At 36.1% G+C, this 21,303-nt stretch overlaps 1 long non-coding RNA gene across 1 annotated transcript; it reads left to right on the plus strand.

Annotated features, from left to right (window-relative positions):
• The first annotated feature begins 2,836 nt into the window (after positions 1 to 2,836).
• On the plus strand, positions 2,837 to 13,854 carry LOC128204217 (uncharacterized). Its single transcript, XR_008256125.1, has 4 exons — positions 2,837 to 2,904; positions 6,687 to 6,781; positions 10,866 to 10,973; positions 13,755 to 13,854. It is a non-coding gene; the product is annotated as an uncharacterized LOC128204217 (long non-coding RNA).
• The last annotated feature ends 7,449 nt before the right edge of the window (positions 13,855 to 21,303 follow it).

The raw sequence follows: 21,303 nt of genomic DNA on the forward strand, positions 1-21,303 counted from the left end.
CTCTAAACACTGATCTCAGACCTTTGCGAGAAGAACAAAAATGTTTTCTGCTGTTCGATGATGTTTCAGCTGTATTTTTCTGTTTACCTCTAAACACTGATCTCAGACCTTTGCGATAAGAACAATAATGTGTTCTGCTGTTTGATGTTGTTTCAGCTGTATTTTTCTGGTGGTCTCTAAACACTGATCTCAGACCTTTGCGATAAGAACACTAATGTGTTCTGCTGTTTGATGATGTTTCAGCTGTATTTTTCTGTTTACCTCTAAACACTGATCTCAGACCTTTGCGATAAGAACAATAATGTGTTCTGCTGTTTGATGTTGTTTCAGCTGTATTTTTCTGGTTACCTCTAAACACTGATCTCAGACCTTTGCGATAAGAACAATAATGTGTTCTGCTGTTTGATGTTGTTTCAGCTATATTTTTCTGGTTACCTCTAAACACTGATCTCAGACCTTTGCGAGAAGAACAAAAATGTTTTCTGCTGTTTGATGATGTTTCAGCTGTATTTTTCTGTTTACCTCTAAACACTGATCTCAGACCTTTGCGATAAGAACAATAATGTGTTCTGCTGTTTGATGTTGTTTCAGCTGTATTTTTCTGGTGGTCTCTAAACACTGATCTCAGACCTTTGCGATTTTTAGGACTTTCATATAAGTTCTTCTCGCGATTATGTTCCCAATTTTGTAGGTTAGTATTTTCTCGACCTGGGAATGTGAAACAGAATGAATCAAGCTGTTCACAGAATGTAAACTTATCTTTAACATTTAAGTCACATATTTTTTTCGCACAAAAACATATAAACAAATATACAGGGTAAAAAAACTAAATGGTCGAAAAATCAGTGTCCGATCATGATATTTGTTGACCAAATGATACCGCAGATGACACCAATAAATGTCATTTTTTCATGGACTGAGGCAACCGTAAAGCTAAACTTTGCAATTAGAAGATTGATCAGTAGCAGTTGTACGATTATCATGTACACTCCCAGCAGCACGGGCATTACATATTGGGCCATGGTGGACGGACATAATGCGGTGCGGTTTGTCACTGTTCCAGCAGCTTCACATGCAGCTTCACCTTAAAAACATTTCTAAATGTTGATGCATATTAATTAGAACTGTCTGATCCTGAAAACAACATTTTATGTTTTACTTATCAGAACTGAAATCTCGATTTTCGACCTTTATGTTTATTCCTGAAAAACGACATTCTTTATTGATCTAACTAGAACTAAAGTCTCGGTGTTCAAGCTTTATGTAGACGAGATTATTTTAAAGCCACCAAGTTTACCTTCTATTTCATCAAGGAAAAGTTCCCAAAATATGTGCCAGTATGGATTCCTAAATGTTGTAAATAAAGATTGCCACGTAAATGTCGAGTTCGCGTGCAAAATTGCATACGATATAAACACAACTATCAAAACTCCTAAAAAGTAAACCGTTTCAATCAGCATCCTTCCGATCATTATCATAAGTGGACCTATCTGTGATAAAATGGTGAATACTTGAAGAAGCCGAATCGAAAATCCAATGAAGGAAACGGCAAGTAAACACGACCGCCTTCTGAACAGCAGAGTACACTTGTCAACATTTAACCCGATATAAATAGTACAATTGATGAAATGTCAATCCAATGCGAGACGTGTCGGATGTAATGTCGTCCCAATTGATAAACTTGTCTTATTTGTTCAGTAACGAATAACATGACAAAACCAGTCGAAATACCGTCGTTCCAAATTCAGAAACATCAAATGTAAAGTGGTACACAAAGGGGCAAGAAATTGACAGTAAGTAATATGAAAACTTCAATATTGGTGCGTATAAAAAAACAATAACCTTTTTCCAAATCCCGACTTTAGTCAGTCTTTTTAATGTCCATTTTGAACTGCGACCTCGTTCCGGAATTGTAGCAATAGTAGTGCTAGAATTTGCAAACACATGCGTACTGGTATTTTCCACTTTGGTTGACTTTTGGCTTGTGTTTCGAGGGGTGAAACCCATATTTCATTCACGTTAATGAATGACATGCATCATGTGCAATGATTGCTTTGTCGTACTTTGCTATTTGCAGCAATTATTACCCCTAAGTTCATCTCGTTTTCGAACAAGAATACCTGATGTTTTCTTTTGTTTTAACTTTGAGCATGCGGTCAATATTTCTGTTGCGTTTCTTTGTAATATCCAGCCATGTTTTCAATGGTTTCCAAATTATCAAAGGCAGTTGTGTTGTTCATTTCTTATTTTCTGTGGACATTAATATGCAAAAAGAGCAGCAGACATCATAAGTATCGTGTTTCTCCACAGTTCCTTGGCAATAGCAAACTTTTGATTTTGCCCAAAGGAAAAGACAATGTAGTTTAATGTTAGATATATGCTGTATGTCTGACCCATATATAATTATTGTTTACACCACTTATGTCAGAGTAATACTTTCCAATGTCAACATACCATTGTCTAATCGTTCATTTTAAGTAAAACAAACACTGGAATTTTCTGAACACTTTGCGCATCCAGGAAGTTGGGTTTCATTTGATTTTATTGATGAACAGAGGCTATGTGTGTGTGTGTGTGTGTGTGTGTGTGTGTGTGTGCGTGCGTGCGTGCGTGGGTTTGCACACACCGCCAACTGGGGACAATCCTTAGAAATAACAGCAACGATTGAGACCATTACCGCCAACTGAGGACGGTCTCATTTGGCATTTTTTAAGGTAGTCTCAAAGTTCGTTTTATGACTTGAAACGAAAAATAAAATCATAAAAATGGACTGCCCTCAGTTGGAGGTCAGAAGGGTCAAGTGTATGGGAAGTGCGTGACCGTCCGTAAATTTCCATTTTTTGCCTCTGTTTTGGTCACACTCTGGACAGTGGTCTCGATTGGCTGTGTTACACGCATCATCAAGTGAGTGAAACATCTTTTTTCAATTGTTAATTTACTTTATAACAATATTTTATCGTAAAATATATGTTTAAAGGTGTTATCTTATCAGTATGATACGGTCATGGCCAGACGTTGTTTACTTCGATTGATTTTTGAGAGTGTCATATGTTTTCGCGATGTCTGACCCGGAAACGGAAAATTTCATTAAAATGAAGATACAGTGATGGTTTCTACAATTATGATGTGCCCATTAGCTGTTTATATAAGAAACTATATACTTTTCTTTAAATAGAAATTTATTTCATTTTTTATGCTAATTTAAAGAATTATTATATGTCAACACGACGAGTTTTCGGAGACATTCAGTGTATCCTTGTAAAAATGAACAAAACAAGATATAAGTTGGTCAGCTGTTATGTTTTAACACCAGCTATTCGCCAGTTGTTATTTTTGAATGGTTTAATTTATTAAAGCTTATGTATCTACAAAAGCAGTGCATTAAAGCATTATGCTTAGCATTCATCTAAGTCCAAATAATTGTACGTTGATGAATGTTAGCTTCAGTCTTCAGAGACGGTTTTTATTTGGCGACTCTAAGCATCCATGTCCCACCTGTTGTTTTCCTAGCCAAGAATGACAGAGCCCAGCGCTAAGTTTATTGAGCGGAAAGATAAAAGGCACCTGCTAGGTAGTTTAAATTGGTGATGCTTTGTTGACAGATCAATATGAATTAGCAACCCCTGCATTGGAAAAATGTCTTCCGGACTTGTTAAAATTCTGAATTTTATATAGCAGGGCTTGTTAAAAAAATTCATGCCAAGCAAAAGTTTAAGAATTCAGGCTTGTTCATCCAAAAGTCTAATATCGATGACTGGTTTCATGAAACACTTATGCACCAGCCAATTGTAACCACGGTCCCCCCCCCCCCGGTCCAAGGGAATAGCCGGGACTTTGACTTTCATTCCAGCGAACCCCGGGTAAAATCCCCGCCTTGCGGGGACGAACTGATTGTTAAACGCCGGTCAAATGCCCCCGCACCCCAGAGACTCTATATAAGGCCCAACCTCTGCTTAATTTGCCGTTATGACTAAACCATCGCGATCACCCGGCCCTGCGGGGGCACCTGGAAAATAAAAACACAGCCCTTTTCCCCGGCTATCCCGGGTATACCACGGGACCTGGGGGGACCGAGGTTACAATTGACTGGTGCATTAAGTGTAATACGAGAAAGGTATTGTCTAAAAATAATTCAAGTGTAACCTTTGTGGTTTAATTTAACAATGCATTGTTGTTAAGCTTTGCATAATTGAAGTCTGTGTTAGTCAAGTTTTGTTTTATTGCAATTTAATGCTTTGTGCAAAATATATTTGCACTTACATGGTAAAATATGAACATAAACCTTTTTTACCTATTTCAAACATAAAATTCTTCTCGAAATAAAGTTTCAATACGTTTCAAAAAAACCCTGTTTTTGCACAAACCCGTTTAGACGTTAGGTATTGGAAGAATCCTATATAACACGTCTATTTTTTTAGACTAGCATAAAATCATGCTTGTAGCTAACAACCATGCATGAACTTCATCAAACACGTGATTACAAGAGCCGTCGTACCAACACAAACTAGTACTACTATGAAGTCTCACCATATATATAGAGAAGTCGCCCTGCATATGGATTATATATGGTAGTACATATTATTTCTGTCAAATTTTACAATATTTATTGGATATCTGTTTTAAAGGTATTTTATTGATTAAGAATTTATGATGGTAAATTAATATAAAGTCTATATGACATTGAGCTACTTATATGAATCTACCCATACCGCCTATATAATACATATATATGTGGGGCGACCTGTCCGTATATTGCACGACTCGTATTGGTGCGAGTTTGTGTTGGTACGACTTCTGTTAGTAAACATGTAGCCTTCTGAAAAATAAACTACAATATGATTTGAATAGGTTTTCAAGACAACCAAACCCTACCGACAAAGAATCCTGACCCGATTATGTTTTTTATGTTAAGTTGACTGTGAATGCAAAATTATTCTGTTTAGGGTACAGTGACTAACCTTAACTTTCTATTGTTAATGTTTAAGTCAAGTGTGGTCATTAGGAATTAAAACAATCAAAATCAAAAATAATATAGATCTATATGTCCAAAATTTGTATGTGAACTGATGTGATGTTAAACACTTATCTTTAAGATACATGGTTGTTTTGCAGTCAGATTTATTGTTAATGTAGCAGAAGTCCAAAACAATATCATATTTAACGGCGTACATTTTGTATAATTTCATCTTTATAAAAAAACTCCAAATATGATTGAATGTTACCACTAGCCGGTTGAAAGCAAGATATGATATAATGTATATTTTTTATTTCTTTCAAAAAACAATCTAAGAGTCTAAATCAGTCTTTACCATGTATATCCGATAAAATGCATAAAATTCAACTTAGAGTGACTTACTGTTTTATATAACAGTTAAACAGTATATAAATAGCAACAGCTTTCCAATTACAGCCAATATCTAATCAATTGATTGTAACCAATAATTGATTGTAAAATAGAATACTGTTTAAAACAAGGAAGCATAATTAAAAAAAATGCAAAATATAATCATTATCAAAGTAGAAATGAATGTAAGTGATGATGTGCCATATAAACATTTGCATTCACATATTCCAGTGGAGGCATAATTAATTATTTTATTGCAGACAAAGTTTTTTTCTTGGCCAATTCTTACCTGATTTCTATCAAATGTTTTTCATAAATAGGACAATCTAAAGGAAAATATTGTCGCAGAATTGGGGAAAATACCTATTTTACATTTATACCAGGATGTAACTTTGTTGGCAGAAAGTTATACTTCAGGCCCCAGCATAAGGTGTTAACCAATGATTTTTTAGCTTGACTATTCAAAGAATAAGGAGATTTATCCTAGTCACCCGAGCGTCGGCAGCAGCGTCGGCGTAACCACTTATATTAAAGTTTGTGTACCACCTCAAATATTTTCAAAGTCCATTGACATATGGCTTCGAAACCTTGGATACTTGTTCACCATCATTCCCCCAACCTGTACACAGGAAGAGGTAACTTTATCAAGCATTTTGAGAAAATTATGCCCCTTTTTCTTCTTAGAATTTACGTTAAAGTTTACGTACCACCTCAAATATTTTCAAAGTCCATTGACATCTGGCTTTGAAACTTTGCATGCTTGTTCACCATCATGCCCCAACCTTTATTTTTAATAAAGTGTAATTCTTTGGTATAACGTACATGTTTTGTTTACAATTAAAATTATTAGAAAGTTTTTATTTGCTCTCAGTGCAATTGGTAAACTCCAAGGTTGCTCTGTTAAATTGTATTGAATTGTCCCCTGGTTTGAGAAAGCATAAGTGTTTGAAGATTTTTGTTGTCTATGATATGCTTGAAATATGGTGTGTTTTTCTTAACTAGGAGTTGCACAGTGTTATAATATTGGTTGTCAGTGGGTGTGCTATAAAGAACTTCCAGTAAGCGTGCTTCAAGTTTTATGAGACAAAACTGGTTGAAGTGCCTAGCTTAAATGAAATTTTATACCAGAGATATTTAAGAAATAGTTTTATATGTGTTGTTCAAGGGTAATAACTTGTCCTCAATTGGAGGTGTTTGTGCTAGAATTGTCCTCAGTTGGAGGTCATTCACACTGCACTGTATTCAGTAGTTTTTCTTCCATGTTAAATACCATAATGTGTAGTCATGTTCTGTTTTTGATGCTTCTGTCACTTTTCAGTGATGTGATGTTTTTGTATTGCAGCTGAACATTGCCATGATGTGAATACTGTTGATACTGATGATGTGGATGCTGATGATGTGGATGATGATAATGTGGATGCCTCCGGACTGAAATAGGTACTTTAATCTTTCTTATAATATAATATAAGTTGAACGGGTGCCTGTTATTGGAGTAAAACAGCAATTATTTTTTGTTCTAGTATAAGTCTAGAGGAATATAGTTTTTTTCTTAACTAGAAGTTGCAGTGTTTTGATATTGGTCTTCAATGGGGTTTCTATCAAATACTTTCAGTAGAGGCCCCTCCTATCTTATGAGACAGAACTGTTTGAAGTGCCTAATGGACCTCTACAAAGTTTGTTCAAATTATGGCCCTGGGGTCAAAATTGGCCCCGCCCCGGGGGGTCATGGGTATGCTCCATATGTTTATAGTGAAAACTTCAAAAATCTTCCCTCTGAACTTACTTGGACTAGAGCTTAGATATTTGGCATGATTCATCGTCTAGTGGACCTCTACAAAGATTGTTCAAATTATGGCCTTGGGGTCAAAATTGGCCCCGCCCCGGGGGGTCATGGGTTTTCTCTATATGTTTGTAGTGAAAACTTCAAAAATCTTCTCCTTTGAACTTACTTGGACTAGAGCTTAGATATTTGGCATGATTCATCGTCTAGTGGACCTCTACATAGATTGTTCAAGTTATGGCCTTGGGGTCAAAATTGGCCCCACCCCGGGGGGTCATGGGTATACTTGATATGTTTATAGTTACAACTTCAAAAATCTTCTCCTCTTAACTTACTTGGACTAGAGCTTAGATATTTAGCATGATTTATCGTCTGATGGACCTCTACAAAGATTGTTCAAATTATGGCCCTGTGGTCAAAATTGGCCCCGCCCCTGGGGGTTAGGGTATTCTCTATATGTTTATAGTGAAAACTTCAAAAATCTTCTCCTTTGAACTTACTTGGACTAGAGCTCAGATATTTGGCATGATTCATCGTCAAGTGGACCTCTACAAAGATTGTTCAAATTATGGCCTTGGGGTCAAAATTGGCCCCGCCCCGGGGGGTCATGGGTATACTTGATATGTTTATAGTTAAAACTTCAAAAATCTTCTCCTCTTAACTTACTTGGACTAGAGCTTAGATATTTGGCATGATTCATCGTCTGATGGACCTCTACAAAGATTGTTCAAATTATGGCCCTGGGGTCAAAATTGGCCCCGCCCCTGGGTGTTCATGGGTTTTCTCTATATGTTTATATTTAAAAAAAATCAAAAATCTCCTCTGAACTTACGTTGCTTAGAGCTTAGATATTTGGCGTGATTCATCGTCTAGTGGACCTCTACAAAGATTGTTCAAATTATGGCCTTGGGGTCAAAATTGGCCCCGCTCAGGGGGGTTAGGGTATTCTCTATATGTTTATAGTTAAAACTTCAAAAATCTTCTCCTCTGAACTTACTTGGACTAGAGCTTAGATATTTGGCATGGTTCATCGTCTAGTGGACCTCTACAAAGATTGTTCAAATTATGGCCTTGGGGTCAAAATTGGCCCAACCCCCTTCGGGGGTCATGGGTTTTCTCTATATGTTTATAGTGAAAACTTCAAAAATCATCTCCTCTGAACTTAGTGGCTTAGAGCTTAGATATTTGGCATGATTCATCGTCTAGTGGACCTCTACAAAGTTTGTTCAAATTATGGCCCTGGGGTCAAAATTGGCCACACCCCGTGGCTGATGGGTTTTCTCTATATGTGTTATAGTGAAAACTTAAAAAATCTTCTCCGAACTCACAAAGACAAGTAACGTCTTAATTTAAACTGGATAACATATTTAGTACACATACCAATTTTCAATATGGGCCACATACAACAATTAATAACAAATATACATATATAGATACACACGTAAAATCAAGTAATGACAAGAGCTTAGATATTTGGCATGATATATCATCTAGTTGACTTGTACCAATATTGTTCAATCTTTGGCCCTGGGGTCAAAAAATGGCCCCACCCGGGCGGTCATGGGTTTCCTTATATATGTATATGATGAAAAGTTATAAAATCTTCTTCTCCGAAACCAAAAGGCGAAGGCCTTAGATATTTGGTATAAAGCATTGTTTATCGGACCACTATTAAGACTGTTCAAACTTTAGCCCTGGGGTCAAAATTGGCCACGCCCCGTGTTCATAGGCTTAGGTTTTCAATATTTTTATATAGTCTTATATAATAAAACTTTAAAAATCCTCTTTTTCAAAATATAAGACCTAGAGCTTTCATATTTGGTATATAGTGTTACCTAGTGGACCTACACCAAAGGTATTCAAATTATTGTCCCGGGGTCAAATTGGCCTTGCTCAGGGGTCATTTGTTTTTACATTGTCTTGTCACTTAAACATCTTTTCCTCTGAAAGTAAAGGTCAGAATGACTCCATACTTGATATGTAGCATCCTTACATGGTCCTCTCTCAACTTTGTTCAAATGGTTTTGTTTGGCCCCTTTTAGGGGTCACCAGAGCAAAAAATAGAAAAACCTTTAAACAACTTGATCTTATTAACTGCTTGATGGATCTTCAAGTCTGAAGCATCCTAGCATGGGCCTCTGTCAGGTCTTTTCAAATAATTTTGTTTGGCCCCTTTTAAGGGCCACCAGAGCTAAAATTAGTAAAAAAAACTTTACATTTTCTTCGCATGAACCCCTTGATAGATCTTCAGCAAATTTGGTTTGAAGTGTCCTTGCATGGACCTCTCTTAAATTTGTTCACATAATTTTGTTTGGCCCGGTTGCCATGGCAACCTAAAGGAAAATGTCAACAATTGGTTATAATCATCTTCTTCTCCTAAACCGCTTTGACAATTTTGATGAAACATCATAGGAATGATCCTTAGTTGGTGTTTTTTCAAAATTGTTCAAAGAAATTAATTCCATGTAGAACTCTGGTTGACATGGCAACCTAAAGGAAAAGTGTCAACAATTGGTTACAATCATCTTCTTCTCCTAAACCGCTTGGACAATTTTGATGAAACTTCATAGGAATGATCCTTGGTTGGTGCTTTTTCAAAATTGTTCAAAAGAATTAATTCCATGCAGAACTCTGGTTGCCATGGCAACCTGAAGGAAAATATAGGCTGTCATGTCAGCGCTGTGACTTACTCTTATATGGACAGTTTTAAAATGACTTGCCATATGTTTTCGACATACCAAGACAACGTGTCGTGTGCAAGACCCATGTCCCTACCTCTAAGGTGAAAGATACACTAAGTGTTTATTCACAATTGAATGCTGAATATGAGGACATAAAGAGTGTTGGCTGTCATTTAGTATGATTGGTTTTTTTTCTATGCTCAGAGGCAATTTAATATAACTTGCAATATGTATTTGACACATAAAGGCAAGATCAACTTTTTATGTACTTGTTCATAGATCAATGTCACATTGGGGGGCATTTGTCACATACTTTGACAGCTCTTGTTCAATATTCTTTGAGAAACAAGCTATATTAATAACAAAGGTTAAACTCTTTTACTCAGGTGAGCGATTTAGGGCCATCATGGCCCTCTTGTTGATGCTTCTGTCACTTTTCAGTGATGTGATTTTTTGTATTGCAGCTGGACAGTGCCATGATGTGGATACTGTTCATACTGATGATGTGGATATTGTTCATACTGATGATATAATGCTGATAATGTGGATATTGATGATGTAGATGCCCCGGATGATAAACCAGGGACTAATAGAGGTACGCTTTTTCACTTACCTTTCTACTTATATGAGATGAATGGTTGCCTGATATTTAAGTAAAATTGCAATTTAATTTTGTTCCATTATAAGCCTTGAAATTTAGTTTTTTTTCTTAAAGGTCTAACAGTTGCAAAGTGTTAAATATTGGTCGTCAGTGGGTTTGCTATAAAACACTTTAAGTAGAGGTGTCTCCAGTCTTATGAAACGGAACTGACTTTGAAGTTCCTAACATAAAAGGAATTAAATGCTAGAGATATTTATGAAATAGTTTTATGTGTTGTCCAAGGGTAATAACATGTGTTCAATTGGAGGTGTTTGTGCTAGAATTGTCCTCAGTTGGAGGTCATTCACACTGCACTGTATTTAATAGTTTTTCTTCCATGGTTAATACCATAATGTATAATCTTGTTTTGTTTTTGATGCTTCTGTCACTTTTCAGTGATGTGATGTTTTTGTATTGCAGCTGGACAGTGCCATGATGTGAATACTGATGATACTGATGATGAGGATGCTGATGATGTGGATGCTGATGATGTGGATGCCTCCGTTGATCAACCAGTGACTGAAATAGGTACACTTATCTTTTTATAATATGAGATGAATTTGTGCCTGATATTTGAGCAAAATTGCAAAAAAAAAAGTTTTATGATAAGCCTTGGAATATAGTTTTTAGCTCAATTATTCGAAGAATTAGGAGGGCTATACTACTCACCCCAGCATCAGCGTCCGGTTAGAAATTGCAATTTAGGGCAAGTTGGGATTTTCACTTAGAAGTCCAATACATTCATTCAATTAACTTAATACTTAACATAGTTGTTCATGACCATCACACAATGAGGTTAGATAACTCCATATTATCCTTTTTACAAATTATGACCCCTGATTGACTATTGAACTTCGGTTAAAGATTTAGGACAGGTTGGGATATTTATTAATAACTTCTATACCCTTTGTTCAATTGACTTAATACTTCACATAGTTGTTCAGGACCATCACTCCTTTGAGGTTACATAACTCCATATTATCCTTAATACAAGTTATGGCCCCTGATTGACTTGGGTTAAACTTTAAGGGCAGATTAAAGTTTTAGGGCAAGTTGGGATTTTCACGTATTAGTCCAACACCCTTCATTCAATTGACTTAATACTTCACACAATTGTTTAGGACCATCATGAGGTTACATAACTCCATAGTATCCTTAATACAAGTTATGGCCCCTGATTGACTTAGGTTAAAGTTTTAGGGCAGGTTAAAGTTGTAGGGCAAGTTGGGATTTTAATAAAAAAAAAACGTCTATACCCTTCATTCAATGCCCTTAATACTTTGCATAATTATTGACGACCATCTTAGAACAAGGAACATAACTCCATTTTAACCCTTAATACAAATTATGGGAATGATTTTTTTTTTCAGTTTTTCTTTTTATATCCTTTGAAAGGCACATTTTTATATATATTCTTAACCACATTTTCATAAAGGGAAAACCAGTTATTTGAATGTCGACTTGCGTCATTGTTCGGGCGGCTGGTGGGAGGCAGCGTCAAAGTCACCTTATGAATGGAATAATTTTAGCTAGGTTTGAAATAAATAAACCAAACTTGATATATAGGAAGAGTTTATAGAGACCTTTTCTGAGATTGTGTTTTGGGCCCCTAGAGTTATGGTCTAGGTCAATGTCACTGTTGCTAAAAATAGAAATATGCTTATACTGAATAACTCAAGTAAAGGTTGACATAGTGTGACCAAACTTGGTATATAGGACAAGTTTATGCAGAGCTTTCATGGATTGACTTCGCCCCCCTAGGGTCAATGTCACTGTTACTAAAAATAGATTACTGTGTAACCGAACCTCAACAAGTGGTAGTAAGCCGCACGGGCGGTTACAAGAACCCTCAGGTTCGACACAGGGCAAAGGCAGGGAGGTTGGGTGTGAAGAACAACTGAGATGTTTGCATTTTTTTTTATACAATCTATTCAAGAATTCAAGTTCATTAATTAAATTCAAATGAAAATAACACTGTAAAAACCAAAATAACTATGAAACTAATAAATGCCTTAGATATACCTAGCTGCTCAGGCAAGCCATAATGCAACTTTAGGCTGTAAGTTTGAAACAATTCTGTCGAGTGTCAAAAAATGACAAACACAGTATAAAAAAAATAAACTCCAAGTAATTTATTTCTAACTATCAAAAATCAGAGAAATTTAACATCTCAGGTACAATAATCAATTTTTTAAATTGGAAAACCTATATGAAAAAATGTGAGTGGCCCACAGGGAATCCATGCACTACCTTAACAGAGCCCAGGAAAGTAAAAATGGTGAAGGTATCGTCAGAGGACAGATAACTTACTGAAACTAATTCAGTCGGTCTTTAAGCAGTAAGAAAAACCGATCCAAATAAAAGTAATGAACTTCTGTAGCACAGGAAAATGTAGTAACAGTTATGGTTGACATACTTTGACCAAACTTAATATGTAGGAAAAGTTTATAGAGGACTTCCATTGGATTGTGTTTGGGGCCAATCGAATCAAGGTCACTGCTACTAAAATTAAAATATGCTTAGTACTGAATATCTCAAGTAAGGGTTGACATAGTGTGACCAAACTTGGAATATAGGACAATATGCAGAGCTTTGATGGATTGCCTTTCGGCCCCCTTGGGTCAAAGTCACTGTTACTAAAAATAGATTACTGTTTCAGTTATGTTTGACATACTGTGACCAAACTTAATATGTAGGAAGAGTTTATGGAGGACTTCCATGGGATTGTGTTTGGGGCCCATGGCATCAAGGTCACTGCTACTAAAGATAGAAGAAAGCAGTTGAAACTGAATCTCTTCTGCCAATCATTAAAAACCTGGTTTTGTCACATCCCGCTTCTTGTTCACTTTTTTAATTTGATTGTTTTATTGTGTTTGACAGGCACATATAACATTGTTATTGTTTTCACTTCTAAGTCAAAGCGGCGTAGTCAAGCGCGCTGTCTTATAACAGCTCTTGTTTCTTAAATAGAAGTTGCAGAAGTTTTTTTATAGTGGTTGTCAGTGGATTTTCTTTAAAATACTTTCTTTAAACGTGCCTCCTGTCTTAAAGACTAAATTGTTTGAAGTGCCTAGAGTAGGATGATATTTGAAACAAGAGATATTTATGAAATAGTTTTATGTGTTGTCCAGAGGTATTAACTTGTCCTCAATTGGAGGTGTTTGTGCTAGAATTGTCCTCAGTTGGAGGTCATTCACACTGCACTGTATTTAGTAGTTTTTCTTCTATGGTAAATACCATAATGTATAATCTTGTTCTGTTTTTGATGCTATTGTCATTTTTCAGTGATGTGATGTTTTTGTATTGCAGCTGGACAGTGCCATGATGTGAATACTGTTGATACTGATGATGTGGATGTTGATAATGCTGATGCCTCCGTTGATCAACCAGGGACTGAAATAGGTACACTTATCGTTTTTATAATATAAGATGAACGGGTGCCTGATATTTGATGTTTTCATGTATAGATTTGCCCTTGTTGTAAAAGAATTAGTCTTGGAATATAGTTTTCATAATGGGTTCCAAGTGATTGGAATGAAGTGTCTTCATTTGGACATCAATGGGTGTTCGACCAAATTCATTGCCTTTTGTGGTGATGACTGCATGTAGAAATTTGCTTAACAAATAAGAAATTCAAACCACCAGAGATATTAAAATCAGTTTGACATCATTCTAGTCGTAGGTTGAAGGTCATTTCACAATCTTGGTTGTACATCATTGTATGTAAATAACATTATCATTAACCGAAATGTTTAATATATGTACCTGTATGTGCTTACAATCAGGAAAGCTGAATACTTTTTTTCAGTATTATGCTTACCACAGAACAAAATCAAAATACCAGAGGTAGCCTAGTTGTGTAGAGATAAATTGTCTCCCTAAATCGAGGTTGGTGTGTGTGTGTTTGAGATAAATTATCTCCTGTATTAAAAACACTACACATTCAATATTTCATAACCAGTACTGCATTTTAAATAATAGGCATCAAGGAAATTTGAAATACCTGAGATCTCAATACAGGCATGGTGTCTAATAAAAGTAATTGGCCTCCATTGGAGGTGATATTTTTAGAAAAGTCCTCAGAAAGAGGTTTTGTTAATGTACATCAATTTCATTCAAATAATACTTGTCGAAAGACGCCTGTTTCATTATTATAAATAGCATTAATTGTTAGCGTTAAGAAACATAGCAGACCTATTTGCGTATATAATATGTTTTTGTCTCCATAGGTCAACTCGAAGCAGTCCTAAATGCTGGGATTGGCAAAAACCATGTAAGAATCATATTGAAATTTGTAACAGTTAGAAATTTCTATTCTGAAAGCAAATTTGATTTAAAAAGTGTTGTTTCTGTAAAGGAGTAGTGCACTTTTGTGATCAGGCTTTTCTGTTGTCTTCCTTAGTGCACAAATTATTTTGTGTAACAACCATACTTGTAATCTTAAAAAAAACCTATTCAGTGTTTAAATTAGCCAGAATGTGTGTCATGTTACTGATCAGTGTAAAAAGTTACAGTGAAAATATCTAATTGTATTTAACAGAAAGGCCTTGAATTGAATTTCTACATATCAAATAAAATCCTGAAGTTAAACATGTTTAACATGGACAACAATGTATATTATATAGCACTGTAAGACATGTTGCTCAGGTCAGTGCTACAGAAAAATGAGTTTGCTTACCGTGCCCATTTTAGTGTACAAATTCAGAAATCAAATAATATAAAGGTTATCAGTGAAAACACATCATCTTGAATACAGGTCATATTTATATATTGACTTGCAGAGGCACTGTTGCCAATTTCTAGACAACTTCAATTAATAAAACATGTTTTAATATAGGATTATATGTTTTATGGTTATTTGTCCTATAGAGGACTATCAAGAACACACTTTCATATTTTAGTGCTCAAAATATAGTGATTTTTTTTGTCTATAAAATAGCCTGTATTTCTGTGTTTTAGGAAAAACGAACAGCCACAGTCAGAACACCTTGGAGCTAGGCTGAAGAAGACGTGGTAGAAAATGGCCTTAAAAAGTGTTTTAAGCTTAATACTCCACCAAAAATAAGTTAGATTGTCTTGAACTTATAAAGAAGTATCCAATTCTTGCCAGGCGATCAAGGACAATGGTGAAAGGGTATATTAGAACAAGGCAACTGGCCTTGCAATAGGCTCATCAAAAAGCAAACAATTAAACAAATAGATACTTTAAATTATAGAATAGACTAGATTGCATTTTGATTTAAGCTTTATATCTGAATACCATCAGTGATTGACATTTTCTTTGGATGTTGTTTTATTTTTATTTATTTTTTAACAATTAAAAATTTGAAATTAAATATGGTAATAACTTGTCCTCAATTGGAGGTGATTTTGCTCGAATTGTCCATGATGTTTGTGGTCATTTACACTGCAGTGTATTCAATTGTTTTTTTGTTCCATGGTAAATAATTGTGTGTGGTATTGTTTTGTATTGAATGCTTCTGTCACTTCTCAGTGATGTGATGTTTTTCGTGTTGTTGGATAAATTGATGAAATGCAAATGAAATATCATCATGTATGAACATGTCAAACAAAAATGTATTAATTTTCTTCTGTTTGCTATCAAAACGTTAAGTATTTGTTTGGTTGAATTGTATCTAGAGCCAATGAATGAAGATTTGTTAATTACTGAAATTTGATATGCATTAATTTTTGTAAAAAAAAAAATTCAGAAAAAAGTATCTTGGTATTGTGATATGCCTTGGCACCTGTCAGGGCTGTGGGCATCATGCAGTCTTTTACCTAGGACAGTAACTAAATCACTTCATATTTAAATAAAACTTGGTTAATATGTTGCCAGGGACAATATGCATGTGTACATCAAGGGGCATAACTCTGGCTTTAGTTTGTATTGAGTTATGCCTCATTTTCGAAGGAGAAAAAAACAGACGAGCGCTGGTGTTCTCTTCATGGCGCTCTTGTTGACCTTGGCAAGATCAAGGTTCAATGTTGAAATAAGATATGCCTTAGTTTAGACTTTAATAGCTTTAATAGTGATTGTTGTGTAAAGTGGACTTTCAACATATTTTATCATATAAATAGAAGTATGAATTCTGCTCTTTGGAGCTAAAAATTATCTACTTTCCGGCTGTTGATAATTATGTACTTATTTCACATATCCGAGCATGGTATGTATCCGAGGTTCTTTTGACATGTATTTGTATCCATTTGTCTACATAATACTGATTACTTAGTATTGATATATTCGTATTTAATACCTGTCCTGTAATGATCAGCTATATAAATATATCCATCCTTCTGAAGTTTCTGTTAATTGACACTTAACTATTACAGTATTACAATCAGACCAATAAAATACTTCTGAAAACTTTACTGACTTGCTGACATTATCCTTGATGTATATGCAAACAGATATCTGTGTCACATCCTTAAAGTGCAAAGGAGTCATTTTAGTTCCACAAGATGATGCGTTGTTCGCATTACATTACAGTATTATTCCCATGTAACACACTGGGTGATTCAGTTTTTTCAACGCAGTCGTTATCACACGCTGAAATAGCCATTGAAATTAAGGGCAGTTAGAATGACTATCTGTTTTACTTCCATATAAGAGTTACAATATGCAGAGGTGTTATTTTTTTAGAAAAGAAACAGTGAGAAAGATTTTACCAGCTTGACCTATAAACGCACCGACAACATTTCTGTTCTGTAGTACCGTACGAATTCGCTGGATTGATACCCGTCGGCGTCGCTAAATTAGGCATTTTTCATGCATCAAAAATGCAAAAAGTATGGTCTGATCATATATTCAATGAATAGCAACAACAACATAATAAAAGCATTTTACAAATACATTTAAACACCCTTTCCAAGTTCCATCCATGTGAAGGCAGCCAGAGCCTACTCGCCGAAGACAAATATATTTCAAGTAGCAAAGAGCCTCAACATTGCTTAACACTGGTGGATTGAATTTCGTTTATGGACCAGAACTAAGATACATGAATGGCTCCGCATGGTGGAAATTAACTGACGAGTCCGAAGGAAGATCGTGGGGGGTGGGGGGGGTTGAGTAGGGGCCGAACAAATCAATCCATGTGTTCTTCTTACGATCATATCTAGGAACAAAAATAGAAATGAAGTTTACAGTTAGGAAGATACCAAGCGGGGTATCTTTCGAAACGAACACATCAGGCGCAAAGGACTCCAAATGACATTTGGTCCGCGGAAGGGTTGGGCTCGTGTCACGCCTGGGTGTCCTCTCCGGTCGAGATTTTTTTTAATTGTAAGCATTGAAAGACTCGATTTCCAGTGAGTTCAGGTTTTGTTTTCATGTTATTTTCTCTAAACCTTTTTTACGTTTCAAATAGTTGTTATATCTAAAACTAATATCGTTTGGTAACATTTATTCACTGAGAAAAAATTGCTAATATGATAAAACAGTAATACACATGTTATGGACACGTTTGTAAGCACACATTTAATACTATTATTTTCTATTTCTGTACCAAATACAAACAGTCACAAATAGTCACAAATTAATAAATCACACACATTAAATTCATTTTAATCAATTAGAGTAATCATGCCATGGTGACCTGTATATTCAATATCGTGTCAGACATGTATTAATCTATATGCGCGTAGCTTCATTTGAAATACAATTTAAAAAAAAAAATTGGTATCAAATTTTGCGGCCCAATTGCCGTTAATAGCTAGAATATTGGGACCGCGGCCACGGCCCCTGTGGTACCAGCTCCTACGCGCCTGAACAAACTGAGAAAATCTCGAACAAACATTACATGATTTTTCGAATAAGTGTAGAGCACTCGAACAATGGATTTTTGAAAGTAAAAAATGGGTAATTTATCTGCCTATTGTCGAGGCTGATATTTCTTAGCATTAAAGGGTCTGCAACACTGCTATTATAATGAAGAGAACTGGTTATTAATTTGCATTATTTTAATAATCATACATAATTATATGCATGAATTTACATTACAAGCACCCTGACGATGATTTACCAGGATATCGCTCCATTAAATAAAGTAACCCTTCGCCATGACACTGATATACATTGGAGGATTGTACATAGTTTCATTATACATTTATGCTTGGGTTCACCATAACTAGGACACTGAAGTATTTTAGGCTTAAGATAATGTCAAAGATTCTAATGCTGGAATTTCTGATGTTTTGAGGCACAGAATCTATGGTTTTGGGTCACAAAGGGTAAATTTTGGTAATAAAAATAATAACTTGAAAAAAGATTTGCCGTCAAACCTACCCTTTTTAAAGATGCACTCTTATACCCATGTAAGATTTACCATAACTAATACGATTGTTTAAAAATACCAAAAAGGATGAATAAATGTCAAAACAATGGTTCTTATGAAGGATACCGAGTTAAATTTGAAAGAAAGTTGCAGAAAACACGGTATTCCATCCTGATACGACTATTGTTAATCACAGGAAATCTTTTAGCATTCACCAATCATTTAATATTTTTGCGTTTTTAGCCATTAAATACACCACAACAATCGTGCTATCAGTAAGTTATACTTTCCATATATGTATTATTTAGTAAGTAGTTAAAGGTTTATCGCTTAAAATGTATATTTCTTATACATGGGTATGAGTTGATTTTGAATAAGAGTGTCACTTTAAGGTAGGTGAACGGAGACAGAGCTTGTTTGCCTACCTAAAACTTATGCTGTAAATATTTGCAATAAATACACATGTATCGACTTCGTATATAAACACAAATCAATCGCGGTACTCGATAAATATGGTATAAGCCAACCATCACAAATTTCGTGCAACGCAACCTTTTACAGTAATCAATCGGAACACCTCGGCCGTCGTTTTATGGCGGAGATGGTCAGGGTGTTCCGATTGTAAACTAGTGTAAAATGCGGCCCAAGTATTTAAACTTGTCTACACATCCAAAGAAAACAAAATGCATAAGAAATTCCCTACCAATACAGCTATCAAAGTACAGTATTAAAATGCTTTAAAATATGCAAGTTTGAAAAATGACCGTAGATTTCACAGTCTTTGGCGACAAAGTTTTTCAAATGAATATCCCATGGTCCTATTTGTTTTATCTAAATTTATTTTCGAAATTAAGAAAAAGGTTAAGGAAATATATTATTCAAAATCGTAGAATGCTGGCGAAGTCAACCATATATAAGAATATTTATAAAGTTGTCATGGATCACGGCTATATTTATGCTAACTATTCTCATGCCTTGGCCCAAAATGATAATGTTTCTATTTGTGTGAATCAATTCCTAATCACCCACTATTTAGGAATCAATTTTATGATTGCCTTTGTGTCGTTCTATTTTCGGCATTAAATTTAATATCTTGTATTTCTTTCCCGCTGTGCACTTTTTTATGATATGCTTATTATGATGTTAAACGTGTCGGAAAATAGCTCATTAACACCCTGTTAATACACGTCGTGTATTACAAATAAACATTTCTTGCCTTGTTCTGGTGATACAAAGGAAATTGCCGGTTCTTTAAAGAACCAAGCGGTTGCATGCTTCGCACACGGATCTCTTGTCACGGATCACTCTGTTTCTTCAAATGTTTATATAAATTGACTGAGAAGTGGAGTCACTGCTATCTCATCTTACTAAGTTCATTAACCACAACACATGTAGTGATAGCATCATGGCAGTTCAAAGTCATCATGCAGCTAATGATTACGGGCAGAACTTGATTAAATAAAAATAAACATAAGCGAAATCTAGCGAAATTCCATTGAACTGTTTTACATACGTACAACGCCTTATCTGGTCAATTACCTACTTGATTTACTAAGAATAAGTGTCCGCACAGTGTTATCTTGTATATTGACAGCATAGTCTGACCAAGCGCTTCAAAGACCACGACCCCAACCAGTGATACAGCTCTTCAAAGACCGAGTCTGTCTTCACACGACCAGGCGCTGGAACGAAAATGACTCGAACCCCGCGAGCCTATGTTTCAACGACCATGACTCCAATCCCGCGACCTTGCGCTCCAACAACAACGTCACTCATCACACGACCAAACGTTTCCACGACCATGACTACATTTCCGGATCCTAGCGCTCCAACGACCACGTCTCTCATCACACGACCCGGCGTTTCAACGACCATGACTCCAATCCCGCGATCTTATGTTTTAAAGACAATGTCTCTCTTCACACGACCCAGCATTTCAACGACCATGACTCTATTCCCACGTCCTAGCGCTCCAAAGACCAAGTCTCTCATTACACGATCCAGTGTTCCAACGACCATGACTCCAATTTCGCAACCTAGCGCTCTAACGACCACGTCTCCCATCACACGACCCGGCGTTTCAACAACCATGACTCCATTCCAGTGTCCTAGCGCTCCAACGACCACGTCTCTGAATGCACGACCCAGCGTTTCAACGACCATGACTCCATTCCAGTGTCCTAGCGCTCTAACGACCACGTCTCTCATCACACGACTCAGCGTTTCAACAACCATGACTCCATTCCCGCGACCTAGCGCTCTAACGACCACGTCTCTCAATGCACGACCCAGCATTTCAACGACCATGACTCCATTCCCGCGACCTAGCGCTCTAACGACCACGTCTATCATCACACGACTCAGCGTTTCAACAACCATGACTTCATTCCCGCGACCTAGCGCTCTAACGAACACGTGTCTCATCACAAGCCGATGGTTTCAACGACATTGACTCCTATCCCGCGACCTAGCGCTCTAATGACCACGTTTCTCATCAAACAACCCAGCGCTGTAACGACTCTGACTCTAACCCCGCAACCTAGCGCTCAAACGACTACGTATCTCGTCACGCGACCCAGCGCCGG

The sequence above is a fragment of the Mya arenaria genome, chromosome 10, assembly GCF_026914265.1.
Source record: "Mya arenaria isolate MELC-2E11 chromosome 10, ASM2691426v1".
Taxonomy (NCBI): domain Eukaryota; kingdom Metazoa; phylum Mollusca; class Bivalvia; order Myida; family Myidae; genus Mya; species Mya arenaria.